Source organism: Protopterus annectens, chromosome 13.part0 (assembly GCF_019279795.1).
Source record: "Protopterus annectens isolate FY-2018-M chromosome 13.part0, PAN1.0, whole genome shotgun sequence".
Lineage (NCBI taxonomy): Eukaryota > Metazoa > Chordata > Ceratodontiformes > Protopteridae > Protopterus > Protopterus annectens.
Genome location: NC_056747.1, coordinates 269,129,016 through 269,141,931, shown reverse-complemented (window position 1 = coordinate 269,141,931; position 12,916 = coordinate 269,129,016).

Sequence of the window (12,916 nt, the reverse complement as noted above, 5' to 3'; positions counted from 1 at the left end):
TAATCTTCTGTGCTATATTCACCCTTTGCGATCTTTCTTTTTGTATTGTGGAATTTTCCAGTTCTGGGTGCCGTTGCCTGTATTTTTATTCAAGTATCTGTGGAGCTGCTTTTTTTTGTATTGATTAGTTTGGCTTTCTCAGTTGCATAAATATTGCACCATATCAGATCTCATTTTTTTCTCATGTACATGTTTCTTTTTCAAACTTTTCAAAAATCTGTAGCTTTTGTCCTTTATTTTTCTCACTTCTTTTGTCATTTCTTTTTCTGAGTGGCTCAGAGTTTGTCTGTATAATGTTTTTCATGGATCTGTTGTATTAATGAACACAATTTTGCATTTGAAGCCTTTTATGTTTTTTCCCGTGCAAATATCTTTCTTTCCTGTAATTTCTCTCTTAATCTTTTTAATATCTTCTATCTGGAAATTCTGGGCTTCTTGTATAATAGTAACAATACATAATTTCATTCTTATCCTCAATAGTCCATTCTGTCATTTTATGGCTTCTTATGGCCTGTCAGTTTTTGTGTTTTATGTGGATTACCACTTCCTTCTACAATGGGTGGGGGCATCCTCCCCTGAACCTGGCCTAATCCCATTGTAGGAATGTTTCCATGTCTTGAGGATTCTACACTATCACATTTTCCAGTCCTGGCAACAGTGCACCAGGATTGGGCACTTTTTTATCCTGGGACTTGTGCACCCAACTGTCTTTTTTATTCTTTAGCCTATCTGTGTCCATGATATATGCTATATAAAATACAGTCTATTTGTCATATTGTTGAGGTTTTGTGAAAACAGGGTCTATCACCTGAAGGTATTCACCAAGACGTGAGGATGAATTCAGTTCCAGCAGTAGTACACTCATCATCTTGCTGAATTTTTCATATCTCAATTTGGACCCATAATTGCTACTCTTTTTAATTTCTCCAAATCTTTTGGGTTTCTAATACCAAGATGGGAATGGACCCCATTACTAAATCAAAGTGTAGTTAAACTTCATGAAATTAGTATCATTTCAATCTTTGATGTTAACCAGAAGTGCTTTTCACAATTTATGCAATGTGCCGAGTACTGACTCCTTCTGCAATTCATACATACATGCATCTGTAACATATGTAAGTACAATTGTAAATTATTTTTTATAATACCTGTTGCTTCTACTACTATTGGAAATGTCTGGGTATCCTTCTTCCACATTGACCTTGTTTTTGCCTGTAAATCCTGGTATTTTATGACTTTGTGTCTGCCTGTATGTAAGACACTGTAGTCACCGGGTGTAACAATTTCAATGATCGATGCTACTTTTGTCTTCTTTTCATGGACTACTATATCTGGTTTTCTCACATCTATTTTTTGAACTGTTGGTAATGGGTGATCCCATGTGATATAAACTTCATCAATTTCTTTAATGCTTTATGGTTGGTGTATCCAATATTTTTCAGCTATTTCAATATTATAAGGTTGCATGATCCCCGATACAACAGTCTTGCCACATTATCATGCCTTTCAGTATACAGTCCTTCTGCCATTAGTACATCATAACCAGCAAGAAGATGTGCGACTGTTTCCAGTTCTGTTCTACAAAACTTATATTTGTGTGTTTCTCCCACATGTTCAGTGGACTTCGTAAACCGACATGTACATAGTCCACTATCTTGGGCCGCCAATATTAACCTTTCACCTTTTGGTTTAAATTCACCTCTCCTTAACCATCCCTGCATTTGATCCTGATCAACATGAGGTTGTCTCAAGAGTTTCTGTACTTGCAACTACGTTTATACATTTTCCACACTGCTTGCCTTCTCAGCTGATCCTTCTCTTTATATTTTTTTTTTTTTTTTTTTTTTTTTAGCACATTCAGTTGTTGTTTGATTTTTATCTACTTCTGGTTTGATTTCCATTCCTACTTGACACAGATATCCTTCTGCTAAACTAAGCAGGGAAGTCATCTTAGGCTTATTCTCCTCATGTTTTAAAACGTTCACTATGTCTGGGTCTTGTGAAGTCAGCAGATATGTATGCAGGCCTATGATTGCAGATATCTTCATGTAATCAATTTCAAGGAGCCCCACACCTCCTTCAGAATGGGTAATATATAGGCTTGGTATACATTGATTTTTACAAATCATTTATAAGTATAATGCATCCTTATTGTTTTTGTTTTTTTGTCTAACCGATCCAACACCTTTTTGGGTCAGTCAGTCACTCCAAAACTGCAAGTTAGGACAGGAAGAACAAATTGGTTTATAGCTTGGACTTTATTCCTAGATGTCAGTGCTGTTTTCAGTATTACTATTCCTATTACTATTCTAAACTATTCCTTACTAAGTCTTATTCACATTTGTTCATGTTTTATTGTTGATTCTTCATCAATTCCCAAATATTTATGCACTCCCTCTTGCTCAAGCTCTTTTATACCCCATTTCTTTCCCAGGCTGATGTTTTCTTGCTGATGCAGTTTTCCTGCTTTAAAGGTTGCTTTTTCACATTTATCAAGACCAAATGACATTCTTATATCAGATGAAAAAGTTTTGACCAATTGCATTTGTACTTCCAGTTCCTCATCTGATGAACTATGCAGTTTTAAATCACACACAAAAAGAAGATGATAAATACTTTGTTGTTTTCTGGGAGCTGTGTTGTAACCATAACCTAATCTATTAAGTTGACAGCTTAATGGGTTAAGGGCAAGACAAAAGAGCAGTGGTGAGAAAGAGTCACCCTGAAATATTCCTCGTTGAATTTTTATCCCTTTATCATTGCTCAACTGCAAAGTGGTTTGCTACTGTTTCATGGTTGCTGTAATGTAATCAATCAGTGTAGGGTGTATCTTATACATTTTTAAGCACTCCTTTATCCTTGAATGTGGGATACTGTCAAATGCTTTTTTATAGTCTATCAATGCCATAATTAGATTCTTCCCCTTTTTACAATTCTCCATTATGACTTTATTTATCAACACATGATCCTTTGTTCCATATGACCTTTTTGTTTACCCTTTTGTTCTATTGCCATGATTGAGTTTTCTTCTAATTTATTTGTTTATTTATTTATTTGCCATTTGTTAACCGGGTTAGACCAACTGAGCCATATGGCTCGTTTTCAGTGGAGTCCTGAGGAGAAAAACTTCAGGATACAGAATTAACATGAGATTACATACTAGAAAATGTATAACCAAAGAATATAAAAATTGGCAATGCTATGTAGAAAAAAAATAGATAAAGATAAATAGCAAAGCAACATAAGATATACATCCAGTGAAGAAAAATGTGTCTGAAAGCATAAGTACAAATCTGTGGGAAAGTAATGAAAATAAAGGTTACAATACATACAAATAAAATGTTCAACTCATAAAAATAAAATATGCAATATGAAGAAGCAGAACAGTATGAGCAATGACTATAAACTCTGTCATCCTCAATTCCAGTGCATAGTTTATATGTTGACGGAAGACAAGTTATTGGTCTGTAGTTTTAGGATAGCTTGCAGGTTCACTCTTAAGTAGGAGTATTGTTTTTCCTGTTGTTAAACAGATTGACATCTGTTCGGGGTGCACATATAAACAGTTCTTACTCATGGCTAAATCTTCTAGTGAAGATGTTAACACTTTTAGCCAGAAGCTAGGTACTGCATCTAAGCCTGGAGTCTTACATTTAGGAGCTTTTCTTCACTTTGTTTCAATTTCTCTGTCAGTTACTTCATCCCATTTCACATCCTGTACATTTGAACTTCTTATTTTTTCTTTTACTTTTTCTATCCATTCAGCAGCTTTGTTATGTTCCACAGGATATTCACAGATATTTCTCCAAAATGTATCTATTTCTTATTGTTTTGGTGGTGTTTCAGTTCATTTTGCCTTGTTTTCCATTTCTCTATAAAACTTTTTATTTTTGTCATCAATAAATTGCTTATTTTGTATTTTTCCTTTATAGTTATCTGCATATCTGATGCCTTTGCTGATATTTTTAGGTTTTTATTTGCAATAGTACACAATAGATCCTGATCTTCTCTGATACTGCACATTGCTTTTATCACGTCTTACCAAAATGTCTTCATATGGCAACTGATCAGATACTTCCTGCTCCACTGTTCTTTCCTTAATTTGGGGATTCATTGCTCTGTCCTGCTGTGTTATCAGAGTTAGATTTTCTACACTAAAGCCTTCTCTTCACAGATAATCCATAACCTCAGTTTCTGTTTCTTTAACTTCTTCATTACTAATCCTGTTTTCTACTTTTCCTCTTTGTTTTCTTATTTCTTTTGTTGTTGTATTCTAAAATTTTCCATATCTGTATGACTTTGCCTATATTCCTCTTCAAATATCATTGTTGCTGTTCTTATATTGATTAGTTTTGCTTTCTCTTTTGCATAAATATTGCACTATATTAAATCTCCTTTTCTTTTCCATGTCCATATTTCTTCTTTAGATGTCTCCTGCTCCTCCTGTGTCTCCTTACTTGGGGGACTCGTTCCTTCATGCTGTGATATAACCTGTGTTAGACTTTCTACCCTAAAGCCTTCACTTTGCAGGTAGTCTATAACTTCAGCTTCTGTTTTTTTTTAACTTCTACTTAACTAATCTTCTATTCTCCATTCCCTCTTTGTGGTCTTATTTTTGTATTTTTAAATTTTCCATATGGATGACTTTGGCTGGATTTCTCTTTGAATATCTTTGAACCTGCTTTCTTGCACTGATTAATTTGGCTTTCTCCTTTGCATAAATGTTGCAACATGTCAAATCCTTCTTTCTTTCCCACATCCATATTTCTGCTTTATACCTTTCAAAAGTCTTCAGATTTTGTTCATTATATTTTCACACTTCCTCAGTCGCTTCTTTTTCCAAACGGCAATGTTTTTCATAAATCTTTTGTAGTGATGAACACAAATTTGCATTTGAAGCTTTTTACTTTTTTCTTGTGCAAGTACTTTTCTTTCCCCGTTTTCACTCTTAATCTTTTCATATATCTTCTGTCCAGAACTCCATTGTAGGAATGTTTCTGTGTCTTGAGGATTGTACATTGTCATTTTTTTCCAGTCCTGACATCAGTGCACCTGTAAGGATGAGGTAATTTTTTTTATCCTGGGACTTAAGCACAAAGCTATCTTTTTATTTTTAACCTACTTCTGTCTGTGATATATGTTGTATAAAATATATTTTATATATCAGTGTTGTCTAGGTGAGATTTTGTGGAAAACAGGGTCCACCTCATGAAGGTACTCAGCAAAACACGAGGATGAATTTAATTGCAGAAATGCTTCTCTCCTTTGCTTTCTAATTTATCATCTCTACATTCAGACCCCATTGCTACCTGTATTATTTAAGAAATGATACTAAAAAGTCATTTGTATTAATTTGAACCTTATGTCCTTTTAACACTCTTTGATAAATAATATTATTGCCTTGTGTACCTTTAGATTAACTGCAAATGTTTAGTCGCACCTATTTCAGCAACCTTTTTATAATTTGCATAAGTCTGGGATACATAATAAACTCATTGCATTTGAAACATCCATTTGGCACCAAATAATGGCATTCTTACTTAATTAGACACATAATCTATGTCCTTTCCCCAAATGTGGAACACATCACTATGCAGCACTTAGTCAGTATATGTAGTTTCATGCAAAATAACTAGGATATTCAACTAGGATTGCTTGTTTGTGTGTTTCAATAAAGGATATTCCATTTTTAACTGTGGACTACCTACTATTTTGTATTTGATTGTTATGGAGCACATATTTTATAGTTATATTTTACGGTTCAATTTGTATTAAGTGAACTAAGTGCATAAGATAATTTAGGAAGTGAACATCACACCCTCCACACTGAAAAGTTTCTTCTTGGTTTGATCTTTCCATTCACTTGTAATAGCAGTACTCAGAATTACTGCTTACTTTTAAAATCTTTAGTCTTTTTCTCAGAAGTGATTTTTCTTGAAAGCCATTCATTTACATTTACCCCAAGAGAGATTTTTATATCAGTTATTGCATAGTATACTTGAGACAAATTGGTTGATTGTTTTCCATTTTCTCATAGGTTCATAGTTAACTACTAAGCTAGCTGCCTTGTGGGCCATTTTAAAGTTAAGCCTAGCCAGTTTCTCTTTTAGTGCTCAAAATAATCTATCCCATTTGGTTCTAGAATGGCTTTACCCATCTCATGTTGACAGTTATACAGTACCCCTAATGATAATAATGGGTATCATACCATAGATAATTTGAGGGATTCCATGCACAGGGTAAAGCATTTAGGAGCTGCATCTGTGCATAGTACAGGGGGCAGTCCTGCAGTAAATTTTCTTGTCATTCAGTATCCCAATGTGTAAAGCAGTTTTTGTCTGGTGCAGCATGGGACAGTGTCACACTCTCATTTTTTTTAAATTTTTATTAAATTATCACTTATGACATAGGCATTCATATATTTATATACATGAAAATAAACCATATTGACATTTTCTCAGTTACAAATATTATACATTGCATATAATTTTCTTTACAGTTGTCAATTGAACATTACATAGCTCACTGAATTCTTGCCTTTTCTTAAACCTCATTCCTCCTTCAAAGTATTACTGTCCCAGTCCACTTCAATAAACACATCACACCAAATTACATTTGACGACCTTTATTAAACTTCCATAACATAGCTTTGTACACCAAATTCATTAATAACAACTAACCATAATATAGTTGATTCTAAACACAGCATAACATCCTTGTAATGTTAATAAGGGCAGCGTACCTACTCACCCTGCCCCAGTAAGCAACATCCATACCTCTGCTCACTTACTTTACTTATGAAGCACCATCCTTGTAATGTTAATCATGGCAGCATACCTACTCACCCTGCCCAATAAGCAGGGTCCATACCTCTGTTCACTTACTTTACTTATGAAACAGCATCCCATCTCACTTCATACACCATTCATTGAATTACCATCCACCAAATAAGCAGCGTCCTTACCTCAGCTTGCTTATTTGTTCGGCAAGCTTCCTCCAACTGATCACTTTCCTTTCCCCAGATCCTTGAAATGAACATCAGGACACTAGATGGGGAACAGAAGAGGGCAAGCCTATCCCTCTTCTCAGCCAACCAGCCTGACCATGCTGTTACCCCTCCCTTCTACCAAAATTGTTCAACCAACTACCTCCCATAAAGGGAAGGGTTAAGCCAAACATCATTTGGTGTACCCCTCATCTGTAAAGTATATTAGAACCCCATCATCAACCCCACGCCTTGACATACCAACCCTGAAACAAGTCATAAAGAAACTAAATAAATTAGGATTACCCATGACCCCACTGTACCACCAGAACATCCACTCCCCGAAAATACATTCCCTTTTAGTCCGCTTCCTTCAAGCAACTAACCATGGCTATAGCCATAACAAGTGCCACAGAAACTATAACCCCTTGAACACAAATCTGTACCCAGTCAAAGAAAAACCCTTAGCAAGTCTCGTACCCAGGACCCTGTCAACTACAGCATATCACATTAGCCCACCAAACTACACAGCTCTGGATGCACATTAACCCTATTACTGCAGGGAATAGTCAACTCCAGACTTTAATGACCTAACACTAAGTGCCAGAAAACCAGTACCCCTTGACATAGTTCCTGAAAACTCGCCTATACCCAGTAATGAAGTCGGAGCAGATTTCAATGGGCATGTTGGTGAAGGAACAGAGGAATGAGAAAGTGATGGGTAGGTATGGTGTTAATGAAAGGAATGCAGAAGGTCAGATGGTAGTGTATTTTGCAAAAGGATGGACATGGCTGTGGTGAATATGTATTTTAACAAGAGGGAGGAGCATAGGGTAACATACAAGAGTGGAGGAGATGCACACAGGTGAATTATATCCCATGCAGGAGGGCCAGTTTGAAAGAGACTGGAGACTGTAAAGTAGTGACAGGAGAAAATGTAGTTAGGCAGCATAGAATTGCGGTCTGTAAAATGACATTGGTGATCAAGAAGAGGAGGAGGAGGAGTGTGAGGGCAGCACCAAGGATCAAATGGTGGAAATTGAAAAAGGGTGATTGTGAGGTGGAGTTCAGGGAAGAGTTAAGACAGGCACTGGGTGGCAGTGAAGTGTTACCGAATAGCTGGGTAACTACAGCAGAACTAGTAAGGGAGACAGCTAGAAAGGTGCTTGGTGTGACATCTGGACAGAGGATGGAGGACAAGGAGACCTGGTGGTGGAATAAGGAAGTACAGGAGAGTATACGGAGAAAGAGGTTGACGAAGAAGTAGTGGGATTATCAAAGAGATGAAGAAAGTAGACAAAAGTATAAGGCGATGAGGTGCATGGTAAAGAGAGATTTGGCAAAGGCTAATGGTAAGGCGTATAGAGAGTTGTATTAAAGGTTGGACACTAAGGAGGGAGAAAAGGACCTGTACCGATTGTCTAGACAGAGGGACTGAGCTAGGAAGGATATGCAGCAGGTAAGGGTGATAAAGGATAATGAGGGAAACGCACTCACTAGCGAGGAGAATGTGCTGAACAGATGGAAGGAATACTTTGAGGGGCTGATGAATGAAGAGAATGAGATAGAGAGAGAGAGAGAGAAGGCTGGATGATGTGGGGATAGTGAATCAGGAAGTGCAATGGATTAGCAAGGCGGAAGTAAGGATAGCTATGAAGAGGATGAAGAATGGAAAGGCTGTTGGTCCAGATGACATACCTGTGGAAGCTTGGAGGTGTTTAGGAGAAATGGCAGTGGGATTTTTAAAGAGATTGTTTAATGAAATCTTGGAAAGTGAGAGGATGCCTGAGGAGTGGAGAAAAAGTGTTTTGGTACCGATACCCTTCAAACCATATTAAAAGCCAAATCTCAAAAATGGAAACCTAGCCACACTGCTCTGCAAATCGACTACTAGTATCACTACCTAAATCTAATAATAAAGCTGGTGATTCATTACTTGCAAACTCAATAGGGAAAATCTGGAATCAACTCCCTCAAGGAATAACTAATCTAACCTCTACCTCTCTTTTCAAAAAACATATTAAAGAACATCTCAAAACAAAATGGATATGTCCATGTGCTAATCCTGACTAAAATAATGTTCCACACTCTCCCAGCTCTTCCACCCTACCCCTCCTGACTTAGCGCCTCTATAAACTATCAGGAGTTTTGAGAGTTATTATCTAAGAATTGGGCTTTTTACCAGTTAAATTTGTTCTGTCTGTATCCTGTATTACTGTTATATCTTTTATATAGTCTAATATAGTTGTATATAGTATAAGTTTACTTCCTATTATGAGTATTTGTTTTGTATTTGAAATTTTTTTTTTCTTTTTTCTAGCTTATATTTTGACTAATATTATGCCTAACATGATAAATTGTTGTGTATTTACCTGTAATGGAGCTTTTCTCCCCGGGCCTCTACTGAAAACGGATATTATGTCCAGTTGGACTAGCCCGGTCAACAAATGTAAAATAAATAAATAAAATAAATAAAATTATATCAGTTATTGCATAGTATACTTGAGACAAATTGGTTGATTGTTTTCCATTTTCTCATAGGTTCATAGTTAACTACTAAGCTAGCTGCCTTGTAGGCCATTTTAAAGTTAAGCCTAGCCAGTTTCTCTTTTAGTGCTCAAAATAATCCATCCCATTTGGTTCTAGAATGGCTTTACCCATCTCATGTTGACAGTTATACAGTACCCCTAATGATAATAATGGGTATCATACCATAGATAATTTGAGGGATTCCATGCACAGGGTAAAGCATTTAGGAGCTGCATCTGTGCATAGTACAGGGGGCAGTCCTGCAGTAAATTTTCTTGTCATTCAGTATCCCAATGTGTAAAGCAGTTTTTGTCTGGTGCAGCATGGGACAGTGTCACACTCTCATTTTTTTTAAATTTTTATTAAATTATCACTTATGACATAGGCATTCATATATTTATATACATGAAAATAAACCATATTGACATTTTCTCAGTTACAAATATTATACATTGCATATAATTTTCTTTACAGTTGTCAATTGAACATTACATAGCTCACTGAATTCTTGCCTTTTCTTAAACCTCATTCCTCCTTCAAAGTATTACTGTCCCAGTCCGCTTCAATAAACACATCACACCAAATTACATTTGACGACCTTTATTAAACTTCCATAACATAGCTTTGTACACCAAATTCATTAATTACAACTAACCATAATATAGTTGATTCTAAACACAGCATAACATCCTTGTAATGTTAATAAGGGCAGCGTACCTACTCACCCTGCCCCAGTAAGCAACATCCATACCTCTGCTCACTTACTTTACTTATGAAGCACCATGCTTGTAATGTTAATCATGGCAGCATACCTACTCACCCTGCCCAATAAGCAGGGTCCATACCTCTGCTCACTTACTTTACTTATGAAACAGCATCCCATCTCACTTCATACACCATTCATTGAATTACCATCCACCAAATAAGCAGCGTCCTTACCTCAGCTTGCTTATTTGTTCGGCAAGCTTCCTCCAACTGATCACTTTCCTTTCCCCAGATCCTTGAAATGAACATCCAGACACTAGATGGGGAACAGAAGAGGGCAAGCCTATCCCTCTTCTCGGCCAACCAGCCTGACCATGCTGTTACCCCTCCCTTCTACCAAAATTGTTCAACCAACTACCTCCCATAAAGGGAAGGGTTAAGCCAAACATCATTTGGTGTACCCCTCATCTGTAAAGTATATTAGAACCCCATCATCAACCCCACGCCTTGACATACCAACCCTGAAACAAGTCATAAAGAAACTAAATAAATTAGGATTACCCATGACCCCACTGTACCACCAGAACATCCACTCCCTGAAAATACATTCCCTTTTAGTCCGCTTCCTTCAAGCCACTAACCATGGCTATAGCCATAACAAGTGCCACAGAAACTATAACCCCTTGAACACAAATCTGTACCCAGTCAAAGAAAAACCCTTAGCAAGTCTCGTACCCAGGACCCTGTCAACTACAGTATATCACATTAGCCCACCAAACTACACAGCTCTGGATGCACATTAACCCTATTACTGCAGGGAATAGTCAACTCCAGACTTTAATGACCTAACACTAAGTGCCAGAAAACCAGTACCCCTTGACATAGTTCCTGAAAACTCGCCTATACCCAGTAATGAAGTCGGAGCAGATTTCAATGGGCATGTTGGTGAAGGGAACAGAGGGAATGAGAAAGTGATGGGTAGGTATGGTGTTAATGAAAGGAATGCAGAAGGTCAGATGGTAGTGTATTTTGCAAAAAGGATGGACATGGCTGTGGTGAATATGTATTTTAACAAGAGGGAGGAGCATAGGGTAACATACAAGAGTGGAGGGAGATGCACACAGGTGAATTATATCCCATGCAGGAGGGCCAGTTTGAAAGAGACTGGAGACTGTAAAGTAGTGACAGGAGAAAATGTAGTTAGGCAGCATAGAATTGCGGTCTGTAAAATGACATTGGTGATCAAGAAGAGGAGGAGGAGGAGTGTGAGGGCAGCACCAAGGATCAAATGGTGGAAATTGAAAAAGGGTGATTGTGAGGTGGAGTTCAGGGAAGAGTTAAGACAGGCACTGGGTGGCAGTGAAGTGTTACCGAATAGCTGGGTAACTACAGCAGAACTAGTAAGGGAGACAGCTAGAAAGGTGCTTGGTGTGACATCTGGACAGAGGATGGAGGACAAGGAGACCTGGTGGTGGAATAAGGAAGTACAGGAGAGTATACAGAGAAAGAGGTTGGCGAAGAAGTAGTGGGATTATCAAAGAGATGAAGAAAGTAGACAGAAGTATAAGGCGATGAGGTGCATGGTAAAGAGAGATTTGGCAAAGGCTAATGGTAAGGTGTATAGAGAGTTGTATTAAAGGTTGGACACTAAGGAGGGAGAAAAGGACCTGTACCGATTGTCTAGACAGAGGGACTGAGCTAGGAAGGATATGCAGCAGGTAAGGGTGATAAAGCATAATGAGGGAAACGTACTCACTAGCGAGGAGAATGTGCTGAACAGATGGAAGGAATACTTTGAGGGGCTGATGAATGAAGAGAATGAGATAGAGAGAGAGAGAGAAGGCTGGATGATGTGGGGATAGTGAATCAGGAAGTGCAATGGATTAGCAAGGCGGAAGTAAGGATAGCTATGAAGAGGATGAAGAATGGAAAGGCTGTTGGTCCAGATGACATACCTGTGGAAGCTTGGAGGTGTTTAGGAGAAATGGCAGTGGGATTTTTAACCAGATTGTTTAATGAAATCTTGGAAAGTGAGAGGATGCCTGAGGAGTGGAGAAAAAGTGTTTTGGTACCGATAAGAATAAGGGTGATGTGCACAGCTGTAGTAACTACAGAGGGATAAAACTGATCAGTCACAGCATGAAATTATGGGAAAGAGTAGTGGAAGCTAGGTTAAGAAGGGAAGTGATGATTAGTGATCAGCAGTATGGTTTCATGCCAGGAAAGAGCACTACAGATGCGATGTTTGCTCTGAGAGTGTTGCTGGAGAAGTACAGAGAAGGTCAGAAGGAGTTGCATTGTGTCTTTGTGGACTTAGAGAAAGCATATGACAGGGTGCCTAGAGAGGAATTGTGGTATTGTATGAGGAAGTCGGGAGTGGCAGAGCAGTATGTAAGAGTGGTACAGGATATGTACAAGGGTAGTGTGACAGCGGTGAGATCTGCAGTGGGAGTGACAGATGCATTTAAGGTGGAGGTGGGATTACATCAAGGATCAGCTCTGAGCCCTTTCTTATTTGCACTGGTGATGGACAGGTTGACAGACGAGATCAGACAGGAGTCCCCGTGGACTTTGATGTTTGCAGATGACATTATGATATGTAGTGAGAGTAGGGAACAGGTTAAGGAGACCCTGGAGAGATGGAGATATGCTCTAGAGAGGAGAGGAATGAAGGTCAGCCGGACTAAGATGGAATAT